Source organism: Lemur catta, chromosome 5, assembly GCF_020740605.2.
Source record: "Lemur catta isolate mLemCat1 chromosome 5, mLemCat1.pri, whole genome shotgun sequence".
In the NCBI taxonomy this organism is placed as follows: domain Eukaryota; kingdom Metazoa; phylum Chordata; class Mammalia; order Primates; family Lemuridae; genus Lemur; species Lemur catta.
The window spans coordinates 56,191,232-56,209,394 of record NC_059132.1 but is presented as its reverse complement, the minus strand read 5'-3'; the positions used below and the strand labels follow the sequence as shown (position 1 = coordinate 56,209,394).

The following is an 18,163-nucleotide window of genomic DNA, read 5'->3' as shown; positions in this document are numbered from 1 at the left end:
AAGGTAAAGAAACTGGATAGGTGGGTACACATGAATTAAATGAGCATTGACAGAGAAATCATCTTGAAGCTTGTCTTTCATTGTTGTCACCACATAAGGGTGAACCATTTCTATACCATATTGTTACGTGTGATGAAAATGGGTTCTTCTTGACAATTGCAAGCATTTGGCACAATGGCTGGATAAAGATAAAGATGAATGCAGAAACATAGTCCAAAACTGAATATTCATCAGAAAAAACTAATGGTTGTGTGTTTGGTGGTCCAGCCGCTGGTATTATCCACTACAGCTTCATGAAACCTGGTCAGTGGATGACAGCGGATATCTACTGCAACCAACTGGATGAAATGATTAGGATGCTTGTGACTAAGCAACCGAGATTGGTCACTAGAGACAGGCCAACCCTCTTGCAAGACAACACTTGACCACATGTCGCACAAACAGGGCTGCTCAAACTACAGAGGCTGGACTTGGAAACTCCCTGTCATCCGCTGTATTCACCAGACCTTGCGCCAACTGACTACCACTTCTTCCAGGCTTTGGACCACTTCTTGCAAAGAAAAGTATTCAATTCTCAACAAGCTGTGGAAAACGCCTTTCATGATTTCATCACCACCTGCTCTCCAGGCTTCTTCACTTATGGCATAAACAAGCTACCATTAAGATGGCAAAACTGTTGATAGTTTAGGTGCATACTTTGATTAATTTTACTGCTTCTTGTTTGAGATATAATAAACTACACTTTTGATCAAAATTGGACATTTCATATTTAATGACCTAAATATTTGCCCCCTCCTCCACATTTTTTTGAGTGAGAAAGACTATTCAGTTTCAATGTTCAGGCCACATTATGGAACTTCCATTCCAGCTTCATCTCTCCACCTACTGAAGTGTGTGTGGGGGATCGTGGAGAGCTGTGGGAACACCTACGTGGGAGGGGATCGGGGGCAGTCACCTGGTGGAAAGGACGGTGGGACTGTGATATGGCGGGTCACTAGGAGACTCTAGGATAAACACTCTGTTTTCACTTGGATTGTTTCTGCTTATTAAAAATAGCAAAGCTCTCTAAAGATGCTTTCGTCCTCACTACATAAGATTTTATTCTCTGTGTTTATATTTATCTGGGGATGCCTGGAGGTGCTTAAAGAGATTGGGGGGATGGTGGTGAAAAAATACCCAAACTTCCCCCTTTGTGCTGTCACAGCCAAGAATAAAACACAAAAGTACAGAATGTTTCCGTGCAACTTCTTTGGTTCCCACAGACTTTTGCCTATTTTGCCTGATGTTTGGGAAACCACTCTTTCTCTTCCCAGTGTGCCATTAGGAAAAGGCACAAAGAAGCCAGCCAGAATTACCATCAACAGAGAGACTTGTACATCTTCTTGCGCTAAAGCTTGTTTGGAGAGCACACTCTGTTTTGTCAGTAACATAGTCTAAAGCTAAGAGTTAAGACATGAGAAATCAGATTGACGGCTATCTGTAGTTGACTCTGAGATTGCCACAGTGAGACAGAAGGACCAAGCTTTTCTCGGACTATGTCTGGCCCCACCATTACAGTCAGCATCTTAGCATCTCACCTGGACTACCTATACCTGCCAGTGCTTGGCATGTGTCACCTGCCCTAAACATAGGGCCAGCACAGATTACAGTGTGATTCTATCTTATCAAGGAGAAAACAGTACTGTATAATTGATGGTTTTTTAGACTTTGAAAAATGTCCTTATGAAATAAACATGCCATGATATCAGTGAAAATTATCTCTGAGTACTAGGATTATGAGTGTTTTTTGTTCTCTTCTGACACATTGACTGTCAAATTTTCCTACATCAGACATTTTTATTGCATTATCAGAAAAAAAATTGTTGGAATGATCTAACTGAGTAAAAAAGAAGCTTACTATTTAATTTCACAATCAAAGTATTTTCTGAGTACCTACTATGTCCCCAGGGGCTAAATCAGGTATAAATCAAAGAATAATTAGTGCATGTGAATAATAAGTAATAAGATGCTCATTGTGTGGGCAGACAACAAACATCCAATCTGGACAGGAAAGGACTGTTGATATCACCAATCCATGGATTGAAAAGGTAAGTTTTCCCATTTGGTCAGCTGAACAAAACACGAAAAACATTCTCATGAAAAAGAGGATGAAAAGGAAAGTGCATTCTTTTTGGATAAAAGATTGCCTTTTCTCCAGAACCCAGGACACACACTGCTTGCTACTCAGTCATTTCTAACCATCGTCATGACACAGCTCTGGCTCTTCAAGACAGTAGGGATTTCATTAAGGCTACAACTCAGCCACGGCTGCCTTTTTGAAGTATTCAGGGTGTGCACAATAAAATGGAGTCTAAATTTACAGTCTGACTAGGAAAAGGAAGCAGTAATGTCACACTCTACTTACTTAACGAATATGTTGGCAATACTCCATCAAATCATAAAGACAAGTTAATTTAAAGACTCTGGCCTGCTCAAATACCAAACGAGTCACAGTCAATTTTGGGCTCTGCCTTAGCCAAAGCATATATCAAAAGGGCAATAATTTTATATTAGGTAATTGTTATAAATTAGTGTTTTTACTGCTCTTAACAGTTTACTGATTTTTTTTCCACGATTCTATTCTCATTGGTAGGGAAAGGAGGCATGCTTATGGAATAGAGCTAAATAGTTTTGCAGTCTGGAAAGGAAAGATGAGTAGGTAGCTTGAGAATGTCAATGCTAGACTACTAGGTACATTTGTTAAAAAAATAATCATTCAGGCACTGCTAATAAATGAGGGTTATTCTTCATTAATAGGACTGTTGCCTAGGCAACTTCCAGCTCACAAAAGTATTTACATCAGCCACGGCGCACAGTCCTGACACTAAGGAACAGCTCCAGCATGTTTTTTTCTACATCTATGCCTGGAATCTTCTATTATATATCTGAGCTGCATTACTGGTCTCAGTTAAGGTGACCTCAACACCCCACCAACCCCATCCAAAACATGTCATATCCAACCCTAAAGAGGCAATTTAAACAAATGTCTTGGTACAGCAAATAGATCAGAAATAAAACGGATAATTTTTTTTTTTTTTTTTTTGGTTTTGGTTTTTCTGCAAAAAGGATTGTTTACATATGGGCTGTTTTTATTTTCCTGCTTGTCCAGCAGAGGGCAAAGTATTTTTAAACAATCAGGGTCATGAATATTAATGAGCATTCAAATCATACAAACTAAAACTCTTATTTTCCTGGTTCCTAATTATCACCAAATAGCCTAAAGCACTTTAGCCACTGTGATAGTATGAGTCAGCACAACACATGTATGGAAGAATAATTTGGCAATTAATATTAGGGACCACCTGCCATTAGCCTAGCCCTTTCAATGGTAGGAATTTTCCTTGAAAAAAGAATTGCATAATTACAAAATAATGTTTGTACAAGAATATCCACTGCAATTTAACTCATAATAGGATAAAAACAAGTCAAATGTCACTAATTATTTAAGTGATTATAAATAATACTAGATGACTATCCTTGCAAGGTCAAGACCAAGGCAGAGCTTGCAAGGAGCCTAGGGTGTGAAATTTAAGAGGTGCTCTCTCTCAGGGTCACACCGTGGGGGGTTCCCCTGTCTCACCTAGTCTGGGCCCTGCATTCTTGTACATACATTATATCATCTACATACAACTGTGGTTGTTTAAATCCATTATGGTGTAAGCATGCAATGAAATACTATGCAGCCATTAAGAATGATAATGTAGACTTCAACTTATTGTCATGGAAACAAGCCCAGAACACATGGTCTAAGTTAAATAAGCAGGTTACAAAAACACTTTTTGCAGAAAAGTCTGAAGAATCTATAACGTAAAACCAATCACTGTAACTTAAAAAGCCTGATACAGAACTCTTCTAAATAATTGATTATTGGAGGGAGAGGGGAAGAGGGGATGGGTGAAAACCTACCTAACAGGTGCAATGAACATTATCTGGGTGACAGGCACACTTTTAACCCTGACTCAAGCATTACAAAAGCAATCCATGTAACCAAAACCATTTGCACCCCTGTAAGACTTTGAAATAAAAATAAATAATTGATCATTGCAATTTATATAAGAAAAGATCAAAGCCTTGAAAGGATTAAACACAGTGAGTATTTCTCAAGGCATGGGAATAGGAAAAGAAAGTAAACATCATTGTATGTTTAAATCCATTTGCTTTTCTGACAGGCATGGCTACTGTTGCCAGCTTGTATTCTGAACAAAGCCATGCTCTTAAATTAACTTCATTTTCAAATTTAATCATTGTGTAACTACAAAATACTTGGCATTTGGCCCCTCTCCAAGTTCTCTAACTTGTTTTCCTAACACTTAAGGAATCTAGAGCACTTTATCAACATGTTCAAACCAAATCTTTTGACTTCAGGAACCAGCAACTTCTTCCCAATTGATGAATCTTGAGTCTTCACAAGGAAAGGATCCTTGGTTGCTCTAAAGCTATTCAGAAAAATCAGAGACAACATGTACTACGTCCATTGGACTGCACTGTGATTATCCTTTCATGTTGTGTTATATAAGTCATAGTCTTACCTAAGTTTTCATCCATGTATATATGCCTTGCATTCCCAAGTAGAAAATGCATTGTGGAGGACTAAGCCAGTGGGCACCTACATGGTATAGAAGGGCCTTTATTACAATAGAAGCTCAGTAACTACTGCTTAATAATGAATGAGTGAAATTATTGTAAAGTGGTGTGATGTATTAATAGTAAAGAAACCATAAACTTCAGATTCAGATAGGCCTGATACCAAATTCAACTCTCTCCCTTCCTAGATGCATGGCCATCTGCAAGTTACCCAGCCTTTCTGAGGCATGGTTTCCTTATTTTGAATGATACTTGCATTAAAGGTTCTCCTAATGATCAAGGGAAGTAATGTCTGTCGATAGCTGTGCACTGTGCCTGACACATTGCAGGCCCTCAACAAATGTTAGTTCTCTTTTCCGTTCTTTACAATCACCTCTTTTACTACTATGAAAAACAAAAATAAGGCAGGGAAATTAAGCTGATTTCTAGTGACTATAAAATTTAGCTAAAAATCAGCTTTTTTTTTCATGCATAAACCATGTCCACCCAATACCAACCTATCTGGATTGAGATCTTACTATGAGCACTTGACCATGAGAGATCCTTGCTAAGCACTGGCTCCCCATTCCCCATGGATTCCCAGGCAGCTGGAACCACCGATCACCAGGGTGCCCTGCAGCCAAGCTGCATGGGATCAGTGGCATCACTGTGCCCACATTTTCTCTTTACTTTGTCTTTTGCTACTCAGTGAACTCCCTTTCAGGCAATACCTTGATTCCAAGATTTTTTCCTCTAGCAGAAAATACTACTTTTCCCCTCTTCTGATCATAACACATCCTTGCTATAAAAATTTCAAAAGACATGGGCGTTCAAAAAATAAAAGCTTTCAGGCTGGGCACCATGGCTCACGCCTGTAATGCCAGGATTTTGGGAGGCCAAGGAGGGAGGATTGCTTCAGGCCAGGAGTTCAAGATCAGTCTGCGCAACATAGCAAGACCCCGTCTCTGCAAAAAATAAAAAAATTAGCTGGGCATGGTGGTGTGTACCTGTTGTCCCAGCTGGTTGGGAGTCTGAGGCAGGAGCATTGCTTGAGCCTAAAAGTTCAAAGCTGCAGTGAGCCATGATTGTGCCACTGCACTCCAGCCTGAGTAACAGAGTGAGACCTTGTCTCAAAAATAATAATAATATGATAAAAAAAGCTTTCAGTAATCCCACCCCTCAAGGATGACCATGTCAGTAATTCAATGAATATCCTTACAGACTTTATTTTTAATAAGACAAATCCTTCTTAATTGCATACATCACCTCCCTACCCTCTCTTCTTTCAATTCCTGCTCAGTTATCCTCAGAAAAATCTCTTTCCCTGTCTTTTTTGTGCTACTTGCGAACTCCCAGGTTACCCTAATAAAGGTTGCTAAGCATCAAAGTAGTGTAACTATCCTCATATAAAGAAAAAGAAAAATCTTGTTTGGTAGCGAAAGCAGAAAGGAGTCAGGCTCAGTGTCAGCTGAAAGAATGCAGCACTTGCATAGAAATCCCCATTTCTTTGTCTTTCTCTAATTAAACTCACATTTCCCCAGGTACCAGCATTCATAATAAATGACTGTTTTTCATTTCATGTTATTGTTTTCCTGCTTCATTTAACTAAAAGCATGGTGGAACAATTGTTCTCTAGCATTTTGCATTAGATAAGCACTGCCCAGAAACCTATAGTGAAGGTTTTTCTTTTTAATGCCTCACCTACCACGGATTGATGACACCTTTGTAAAATAAATAAAAATGCATTACTAGAAAAATGAAATGTAAAAAAACAGACATACAAAGTACAGTACAAATCCCAGTTATTTCAATTACTAGATTAAACAGACTTAATATTAATTGCTCTGTTGGACTGCTATAAAAGTTTTCAAAGTCTTATTCACAATTTCTGTACTTTCTCATGGTTCAGACCGTTAGTGAACAGTTTCTAGACGGCACACGGAGGAGTGTTCTTCCATATCTTTGCATGGGAACCCAACCACCCATGGCTGACATTAGGTCCATGGGAAAATGTCTTCCAAGTTTCTAAGAACTAATTTGCAAATGAACTTTGGCAGGAGGGGGTCTCATTGAAAATTTTGGGACTGTCTGTATTTGGATATTTTGAGACAATCTACTGACTTTTCACTGTCCATCCACATGTTTGCAATTATATAAATACAGTCAAAGACTCTTGTAACCAGGGAGATTTGCTTACTGGAAATACACAGTGAAGTCTCCGCCAAAAGTTTAATTTCCCCACTTATCCTTTCCGACTCTAAAGTTATTTCTTGCCTGCTCTCTATTGTTTTGAATGTTAGCAATTGAGGGGAAAACCGTGTGCAAAACCCAATCCAAACAGAAAATCCAAACAAAAGTCTCTGTCTTTTAAAACCCTGACCTTCAGTTTAAAATGCATATGGTAAGGTTCACATGAATATCTTGTCTCAGAGCTCACAGGGTTTCTACTGGCAGTGACGATATGTCAATATATTAGTGGATTTTCTTGTTACTTATGAATTCTTGTCCCAGTTTCTTAAACTGCCTTAGAGCCCTAGTCTTTCAATAGCTCACTTTCCTCAACTACAAAAGAAGAATGAGAATGAAGAGAATGAGGGAGATACTAGATAAATTGTCAAGACAATGATAAATTCAGGACGCGTGTGTGTATGTGTGTGTGTTAAACAAAAATATACAGGGACACAGCAATCCAACAGTCCATGATTCTCAATATTTCAATTGCTAATTCATGACTTAAAACCTGGACTTGATGACTTGTTTTTTAACTGCTAGTCCTGGTTTGGCTTGATCCAAACTGTCAGCCAAGGTAAGTTCATCCATGCACTGATTCAGTTATTCATTAATAAATTTGATTAATTTGTTTAAATATTCATTCTCATTCATTCATTTAGCAAACACTTATTAACTCTTTACTATGAGCACAGTCCTAGACATTGAGAAGGCTGGAGGAAAACAGCATAGCTCTGGAACCTTGTAATAAATCCCAACACTCAACAGGTGGACTCAAAGTTATAAATCATACTACTTTACCTGTATATTAATCTGTGCTAACTAAAGCTTTTGAAAGTCAAGTATCAGATTCCAAGCACCTTACTATTTAAAATGTTCCTTTTAAAAAGGGTTTTCTGAAAGAGAAAGGATTTACACTGCAAACATGTGCGATAAATTTTTAGTTCATTGAATACCCTGTTCTCTTTTATATCATGAAAACATCTTATATTTGATATATTAAAAAGACTTGGTATGTAATGTGTTCTAACATATAGATATGTATGCATATATATGTGTGTGTGTGTATATATATACACACACATATATATATATATATATATATATATATATATATATATATATGAAATCTGTCTTGTTTTAAAACTAACAGTGTTAAACCACAATCTAAAGACAACTGGGAAAGGAAAAAATATACGCTAAAGGTTGGAAAATATATTTTATACTTGCCTTATGTGCAGTAACAAATCTGCAAACACATTTCCTAGAATCAGAGTGATTCTCGGGCCAGAGTGCCCATATATTTGACCAAGACTGTATTTTCTTATGCATAGCTAATACAATATTTTAAGAAATTATTTGAGGAAGGGTGTGTGTATATGTTTTGTGGGAATGGATGTGTTAGTAGAAATAGCAAGATAATCTACATGAAATCAGAACGTAAAGAGCTTATTACTTTTGGACAAAAATATTACCGCTGAAGCACCCTCCTTGCAAGCAATGAAGTTATCCTGAAGTCTAGGATAATGTGCCAATTAGTGGCATAGTTTTAGAAAGAAGGAAAGATAGGGAAAAAAAGAAGGCAAGGAAACAGGCAAGGAAAAGGACATATATTTTGCAGTATCAGTACAATTAATTTCTAAAATGGAAAACAATCCTCTGAAAGGGTATTTTTGAGAAGAAAAATTTTAGAGAAAAGTTGCTGGTTACCCTCAGGAACTTCTGAGATGGACTGTGCTTGTAGATAAATACTATGTTTTTACATAGAGCAATACCATTCATGTGAGATTCAATAATCTAATTTTTTTGCAGGTGCAGGTGACGAGGTACCAAAAGTAACGTGATTATCCCCAACCAAGCAGGCGCTGGGCATGTTCAGAATTCATCCCTGTGTATGTTGGCTGTTCCATTGTGCTTACATCGGGGATTATAGGACAGAGAGGGACAACCAGGACTGGTGCTCCATAGGTTTCCTGGTGGGAGACATCACCATGTGAGGATTCAAGACCCAGAGAATTAAGAACCTCATCCAGAGATGCGCAGCAAGTTCATGGCCAACTTGGAAGTAAAACCTGGGTTTCCTTCACCTAGTGCAGTATTCTCATCATTGTATTATCATCACTATGGAGATCAGAAATCTCTTTCAGATTCAGCAATTCTGGAGGATTCAGCTTTGTCCAACTTGCTCAACCAAAGAATTCGATTGCCCCTAAAGAATTTGCTACTAAAAACAGGCCAGTAAAGGCTAATTTCACTGTGGAAGCTCATCCTCTTCCTGCCTAATTTGTTGATACAGGCAATAATGAGTTACACAAGGAAGTGAAAGAAACAAGGGTTTATTATGATTCCTATATATTACTGTTGTTTTTTTTAAATTTTAAATTTGAAAAATGTAGGTTATGTGCATAATAGGAAAAACATTGCACTTTAAAGTTGATTTTTTTTTCTCAACAGCTACACCTTTCAAATCTGTTAGCTGCAGTTTAACTATGAATTTATGATAGAAAATACTTTATTATTTGGACAGGGCATCTGAAATAAGAACGTGCTATATACAAACAATAGTCTTCAGCATAAAAATTCTTTTGATATTTAATAATATATTAATAACAAAGCCTAAAGGTACATAAGAATTTTTCAGACTGCATATTCTTGAACAAATTAGCTCTTTTATGACTCAGAAACTTTCATATTTCCCTTTGCCATGTGTGAAATTCCTTAAACATCTTGACAGAAACATGGAAGAAAGTTTTGAATGGTCATTTCAATATAATTAAATAGCCTCTTGAAATACAAGAATGGTTCAATATTAGGAGCTATATTAATGTAATTAATCATATCGAAAAATCTAAGAAGAAAAAGTTATATGATCATCTCCATGGATGCTAAAAAAGACCCTTGACAAAATTCAACAATCTTGATTTTAAAAAAAGACACAGAATTGACAGAATTGAACAGTAACATTATTACACACACACACACACACACACACACACACACACACACACTTTTTTTTCACCCCCTAAATAAGCATCATATTTAATGGCTGGCATTCCTGCTAAAAGATAAGTCACTATCAGTATTTTTAAACACTGTCTTAAAGGTAATAGAAAAGAAGAAGACATGTATAAAATGTATACAAACTAGAAAGGAAGAGGTAAATCAATTACTACTTGCAAATAATTATATATCTAGGAAACGCTGGATAATCAACTGAAAAGCTTCTATAAACACAACAAGAAAAATAAACAACTATAGTAAGGTAGCAAGATATAAAATTAACACAGAGAAAGCAGTAGCCTTTGCATATATGAACAATCAATGAGAAAACATATAGATGAAATCAGGCCATTTGCTAAAAATGACAACCACCAAAATAAACTCGGGAATTATGCAAAAGCTCTGTAAAAATAACTTTAGATACTCCGGAGGGATACAAGAGAGGACTTGAATCAACGGAAAGACATATCCTGTTCTTGGGTAAGAAGACTCAATAGCACACAGACGTAAATTTTTAACTACTAATTTATAAATTTAATTTGATTCCAATAAAAACTCCAACATTGTTCTTTTGGAAATAGACAAGCAGATTTTAAATAAAAAGGCAAATGATCAAATACCTCTAGGAAAACTCTGGATAGGAAAAGCCATGAGGGAGAATTAACCCTGCTACACATGCAACATACTCTAAATCCTCAGTGATTAAAACAGTGTGGTACTGAGACATGAACAGACTGACGCACGATGGCATGAACAGAAAGTCCAAAAACAGACCCAAAGACACACAGATATTTAATTAATTAATTAATTAATTGATCAATGGGGGAAATGGACTGATTAAAAAATGGTGATGGGAATAGTGAGAATCTACCTGGAAATAAAAAAGTTGGATCCACACCTTATATCACACCCCAAGATGAACTCAAATGTGGATCCAATTTATATGTAAAATATGAAGCCATAAGAGTGTTAGAAGAAAAAGCCTTTTAAACCACAACTCAAAATCTAGAAGCCATAAAAGAAAAAAATGGATACGTTTATGATAAATTCTACTACATAAAAAAAAACTTCTGCATGATCAAAAAAAAACCACAGAAGGAATGTCATAAGATATTGACAATACGGGAAAAATATCTGCACCTCTCAGCACAGACAGAAAGCTCATAACCCCAATATGTAAAGATCTTTAGAAATCAATAATAAAGAAACCCACTGGGCGAAGTGGCTCACGCCTATAATCCTAGCACTTGAAGCAGAAGGATTGCTTGAGGCCAGAAGTTTAAGACTAGCCTGAGGAACATAGTGGGACCCTGTCTGAACAAAAGAATAACAAAATTAGCCACATGTCGTGGCACATGCCTGTGGTCCCAGCTACTCGGGAGGCTGAGGCAGGAAGATCACTTGAGCCCAGGAGTCTGAGGTTGTAGTGAGCTATGATGACACCACTGCACTCCAGTCTGGGTGACAGTAAGACTACTCTGTCTCCAAAAAAAAAAAAAGAAAAAAGAAAACCAACAACCTCCATGAAGACACGCGACCTCCTTCATTGTTGAAACCACACACAAATACCATTTCTCACCTATCAGATTGAAAAAGTCTACTGACATCCCCCTCTGTAGGTGACTGTGGGGAAATAAACACTCTCATTCACTGCTGATGGACATGTAAATGGCACATCCCCTACGGAAGGCAACTGACAGTAGATCTCACAAGTAAGATGCCCTTCCCTTCACCCAGTGTCCTGACGATCTGTTTTGCTGCCCTAGCTCCAGTCTCTAACTATTCCCCTGCACCTGCTCTGTGCTCCAGGCTGACCACCTAGACAACAGCAGCACCCACAGGCTCCCTGGCTCCTGGCTTCTCACGGGGTTCAGCCAATGGAAGTCCCGGCAGGAGGCTGGGCCACGGGAGGCGAGTGGAGAGGGGGTCTTTATTCCATGGCTCTTCCCTGCTGGTCTTGGGGCTTGGCTGTGTCTCTACTGTAGGGTCTGATACCTGCTCCCTGAGCTTGCCTCTCTGAGCCTTGGTGCAGCAGAGGCTCCTGTTATTGGTAGTGCTGGGTACTTCATCATTTTTTGTTTCCTGAAACCCTGCTGATAGCTTTGTAAAGTCCCTCTGTTAAACTTGCCTCAAGTTTGACCATGCTACTTGTATCCTTCCAGGACCCTGGGTGATAAACCCAGTAATCCCATTTTGGTGAATTTCTCCTGATCTACTTATACACGTAGGAAATTATGTGCGTACAAGGTTATGCACTGTAGCAGAAGATTAGAAACAGCCCAGTGTCCCAGTGTCCAGCAGTGGGGGGGCTAGTCAAATAAACTATGCTCTACCTACACAGAGGAGTGTTATGAAGCTGTAAGAAACAATGAGGAAGCTCTATACGTACTGATAGAACAGATCTCTAGAAGGCATTGTTAAGTGAAGAAACAAGGTGCAAAGCTGTGTACATAATGAGGTGACTTTTAATAAGAAAGGTGATAAGAATAAATATATTTTCAAAAGCAAACACAGGAAGGATACATAAGAAACCTGAAAACTAGCCACCCTTAGGGGTAGGGAGGGAAATGGATGCACATATAAATCGGTACACTTCTCAACGCAGTGCTTTTCCTGACTGAAATTCTTTAACCCATGCAATTATTTATTACAAAACTTAAATTATTTAAAAAGCAGAAAGAAAAACACTCAGGCAAGAGTTTGTCAAAAAGCATATTTGCTGTCCAGGAAGAAAAAATATAAAAGCAGGTATCATCTTAACTTTAGAAACTCAGGGAACCTAATCCATTGTTTCAGCAAAATATTTCTGATGACCTTTCATTTTGGTAGAGTGAAGGGGGCAATCCTGGTGGTTAGTGATGCCTTGGGGCCTGTCAAAGATGTTTTGATTCCAAGTCCAGTTTCTTACTGGCCAGTTCCCTAAGCTCTAAGCGTGCTATGAAATTATTACATTAATAGAATGCTCAGCAAGAGAGATGAGGATTGCATGTTTTGAAAACAAACTTCCTTAAGTAAAAAAATAGTCATAGGGACGTCCAACTAAGGCCAGTGACTTAGCAGGAAATGGGCTGTGAATCAAAGCATACGTTTGGTAGCAAAGTATGTATTCAGGGCTGAGAATAAAAATTCTCCACATTGCTGGGAAGAAATGATAACAGAGGCTGATCTACCTGGGACCTTTCTGAATCCTGCAAATTCAGTGCCAACAGCACAACAAGTAGTGACTGGGCCGAGATTGGGCCAGGATGAAGTGGAAGAAGTGAAGACCCATGAGGGACACAGTTCTCTCCTGGAGGTCACCATGAGACACAGTGGCCTTCCACCCTCTCCTTGGCCCTAGGCCTGAACCTGTGTTAGGCTGACCTACCCTCCTATTCTGGAAATAGGGAGTGAAGAAGGAGGTAGGTCAGTGCTGACTTGCTTCTCATTAGGGAACCAGTGACCCACAAGGGTGGTGGGAGACACAGTTACCCAGCAGGTCAAAGCAGGCGTCAGCCAATGGGACGGGTCAAGACTAGATTCCTGGCTCTGCCACTGGGTTTCTGTGGTCTTCAACACATCACCTAAGCCTCTCTGGTTTGCAGTTTCCTTCTCTGCAGAAGACAGAAAGATGATAGAAGGAAGGGAGGTGAGGAGGAAGGAAAAAAGAGAAGAAGGAGGGAAGGAAGGAAAGGGAAAAAAGAGAGGGACGGAAGGAAGGGAGAGAGAACGAAAAAGAGAAGGAGAAAGCAGGCAAGAAAGAAAGGGGTATGAAATTGGAATGGATGATTTCTAAGAGCTTCGTTCTCCAAAATTTCTGACTATCATTAATGGTTAAGACAACAAGAAAGGAGAAGCCCGATTTCAAGCCTGTTTGAAATCCAGAGGCAGAATTCCTTATGCAAGTCATTTTTTGGATCTCTGCCATTTGGAGAAACTGAAAGACATACAGATCCTTTGGGCTTGCGATTGATTGCCAAGATATTCTACATCTAGTTATAATAAAAATAAATGTTCACATTAAAACAATTAGCAGGAAACTGAAAGTTAATGGAAGAACCAACTTGGCTGAAGGCAGAGTGGGAAAGTGAAGAGATCTGTGTAGAAAGGGCTGGTTTGTGGAGTCAACCCCAAACTGGTGCTTCTGATAATCGGGGGAAAGTGGGGACCCCATATAGACCCAGATTCCAAATCACCAAAAATGCAAGTGATCACCTTTTTAGTGAATACAAATTACCTACGAATGTTTTCTAAAACCGAAAGAATTGGAAGAATACAGATACAATTAGTAAACTAAATTAACATGCAGATATTTTTGCATTATTTATTCCAGATATAAGGTTATTATTTGTTCCAGAGGTAAGGTCCACTTAATGGAAGAAGTGACAACCTGTAGGACCAGGAAGCACAGACTCACGGAGCCCTAGGGCGCTTTTTAAATGAAGGAGTCAGATGTTCCTCTACACCATAGTAAAGCAGAAAGAAACCTAATCTTCAGTGTTCTGTGTATCCTTTACACAGGTTTCCTTCCACTTGTTTCCCGTGGTTTTTCCCTGGCATGGTTCAAGATGCTTTTTATAATGGTGCTGATGCCACTCAATTGCAAACTCTTCACTTGGAAACCAGATAGTCCCCTCATGTTTTAAGGCTGTTATAACCTATGAGTCATTGTCACAGGCTGTGAGAGCCAGAAGGCCCTTGGTATCATGTCATCCTGCTTTGTTAAGGAGCAGGTTAAGGGACTAGCTCAAAGTCATGCTGTCAAAAGTAGAGGCAGCTCTAAAATCCAAATATATTTAATATACAAATTGCTAGTGCTGGTCAGAGGAAGAGAGACTTCTCTCTCACTTTGCAACTCTCCGAACTCATTACCCAACCAGCAGGGCATAAAATGAACAAAACATTTTGTAGATGATATAAATAAGTGGTAAATACTAGGAATATCTAGTATAGTCATCATGACCCATCAGAATTGAGGCTGTAATCATTGCCTAATGATGTTCACCCTTTATAAAGTCAGGGAACTCAAGGCCATAATATTTTGTGGCATGTGATTTAATCATATTATGCTTTATGTGTGTTATGCTTGGTTGAATTTATTGCCCTTTTGTTCAAATTGTGGTTCTATCATTTCATTAAACAATTAATAAAAGTTTTAAAAATCCATTTTAATTAAGAATAGGAAATAAATGTTCCAGACTGCTAGAAACATTTAAAATATAAATTCTATAAGTCTCCAAAAAGGATTTGGGTTAGGAAGAGCTATGATTTGCAGTTGCTTCTTATTTGTCAAATCACTTAGAAATAGTCCTGACATTAGTTCCATATACCATGAATAACAACAGGACAGCTTTGTTGAAAACAAAAAACAAAAAAAAATCATATTAGTCCATTTACGGATAAATGGTGCCCAATCAAAGGCTTGGTATTACGTAGGCCCAGTTTCTAGAGGATTCTTCCCTTTGAAATTGAAGACTATTTACCCTAAACATCTATTATAAAATTATGCATTGTTTATTCTTTTTAAAAGGGGGTGCAAGCTGTGTCAGTGTTCCTAGGTTGAAGAATGATTTAAATAAGCCCTTTGGTTTATGTTGCATACAAGAAGGCTTTACAAGATCTAATCTTTTCTAAACCTGTTATGCTCTTTGGTTCAGCAGAGCTTCCTAATTGTAGCTATTAGTTCCCCTTTTTTTGTGGTCTGCTCTGTCAATAGACTATTGAGTGTTCAGTAAATTAAGCCCAACCAGCAGCCAACACATTGAGACAGACGTTAAATAATAGCTTGGCTGCCCTTATTCATTATTAGGATCTGAGAAATAGCTTTTAAGCACAGGCACAGGATTTAACATGATGCACATTTGTGTCATTCTCAAATTTCCATCCTGTGCAATCAGGTATGCAAGGTTTTTTTTTCTAGGCAACAGGTGTGTTCTTGGAATAAAGTTCAACCCCCACTTCTGGCTTATGTGAGAGGCAGCAGCTGCAGGCTTAATGCCAATGACACATGGTTCTATAAGAGAGGGAAAAAAAATAAACTACTTGTTCAAAGTATTAAAGTAATAGGCAGATGGACTATATAGCTGCTTGTACTTTTCTTTGTGTTGTAGAGCCAGAGTCTAAACTTTCAGATGACAAGGGTTTCTTTCTCTCTTTTTCTCTTTCTTTTCTTGCTTGCTTGCCATCCTTCCTTCCTTCTTTTATTTTTTCTTTTCCTTCCTTTCTTAGGTGTTTTAAAAACTAGTGGAAAACATAAATTTCTTTATGCATTACACATTCATTGTTGAGAATATTCTTTCATCTGAGTCATCCTATTTACAGGGTGATGAGTGGAGAGGAGAAAAAACTTAACATAAATGAAGCTACACTTTATAACTTACTTTGTTCTGACAAAAATTTAAAGGGACTGTTTACTATGCAATTTGAAGACAATATGCAACTCCTACAATTTTTAAAATGCAAATTTAAATATACTTATTTATAGGGCTCATTATTCTCTTGTAAAAAGCTTCTATCTAGAATTTTTGAGATATTTCTAATGAATTATGTACTGTGTACCTCAGAAGTCTGTCAATATTAATTAATAGGAACAATAATGCTACAATAATTATTGTGACAATGTTCAAGAGAGTAAATGTTCATCAATCACTCAAGCATGTCTTTTAGCGTATTGGGGATAATATTCCTTTGTATATGTAAGTTTTCAGGAATTATCATGCCTCAGAATCGAAAATGCTCAGTCACTATCTTGCTGCATACAAGGTTTCTTGTAAACAAAAACACTGAGGAAGAGAACGGAGTAACGATAGAGCCAGTGATACATTTGAAATGGACACATCTTAGTGCACGGACTCTTCTGGAACTCATATATATCAAAGCTTCTCCTCTTTTGCCAATGGGTATTTCAACAGAAATATTTAATAAAAATGGAGGTTGTGAGAAGAGTCTTTGTTTTTCCTAGATGTGACAAACAAATATATTGCAATGTGATGAGATAAGCACCTATTTAATTACACTCTTGGAAGCCCTGATATAACCAGAGTTACTGGATCCCCTGGAAGACTGGTATTGGGTGTTGCATATGATGTCTAATTAGGGGAAGGACAGAGAATCCCTTTTTACTTTTTTTTTTTTTTAACCCCAAACCACAACTTTACTCAAGAATCAGATTTTCTGTGAATCTATCCTGAAAATGGTTTTACCACAATTGTCTTGTTGCTGAGAAATCTATAGGCAGACGGATTTGGAATTCAATCCTCTGCGAGAAACAACAGCCAATGAAAGAGAAGAACCTGGTGATAAATTTCTTTTTAAGTTTTTAATTGGTTTGGCTATGACATTAGATTTACACTAAACGCATGAAAACAATGACTAACCTCAGGGGTGATACTAATATTTTTAAAAGTGTAAGAAGTGTCTAAAACTGGGAGGCTGGCTTAAATATCTTTAAAGTTCTCTTCCAGACCACAGATTCTCAAATTCTATGATTTTGCTGTTCCTCAGGCTGTACTTTTTTAAAAAGTGTGGTAAGATACACAAAATTTACCATATTAACCATTTTTAAGTGTACGTCTCTGTAGTGTTCAGTGTATTCACACGGTCGTACAAACAATCTCCAGAACTTTGTTTTATCTTGCCAGACGAAAACTCTGTACCCCCTGAACAACTTCCTATTCCCCCCTCCCTGGCAACAACCATTCTACTTTCTGTCTCTATGAATTTGACTACCCCAGGGACCTCATATAAGTGGAATCATACAGTATTTGTCTTTCTATGTCTAGCTTATTTCGCTTAGCATGATGTCCTCAAGTTTCACGTAACAGGATTTCCTTCCTTTTTAAGGCTGCATAATATTCTATTGTAGGTACAGACCACACTTAGTTCATCTGTCAATGCACGCTTGGGTGGCTTCCAATTCTTGGCTATTGTGAATCATGCCTCTAAGAACATGGGTGTCTCTTTGACACCCTGTTTTCAATTATGGGGGACATAGATTCAGAAGTGAAATTGCTGGATCACATGGTTACTTCCAGTTTTAATTTTTTGAAGAGCCACCATACTGTTTTCCACAGTGGCTGCAACATTTCACATTCCCACCAACAGTGCACAAGGGCTCCGATTTCCCCACATCCTTGCCAACACTTGTACTTTCTGTTTTTGTGATAGTAGTGACCTTAACGGGTGTCAAGTGACATCCTCAGGCTGTACTTTCAGGAAAGAAGAAGGGTGGCTGCTGATTGAGTCAGCTCAGCCAGAGGATCTTTTTAAAGCACACATCAAATCGCCCTCTGCCCAGTGCCCCCCGGGGCTCCCCATCACACGTGGAATGAGAGCCCAGCCCCTCACTGTGACC

General features: G+C 38.2%; 1 protein-coding gene across 1 annotated transcript in view; it reads right to left on the bottom strand.

Annotated features, from left to right (window-relative positions):
• Positions 1–18,163, bottom strand: part of CAP2 (cyclase associated actin cytoskeleton regulatory protein 2) — a 124,841-nt gene that overhangs the window by 83,124 nt on the left and 23,554 nt on the right. The gene's annotated exons all lie outside the window — the stretch shown is intronic.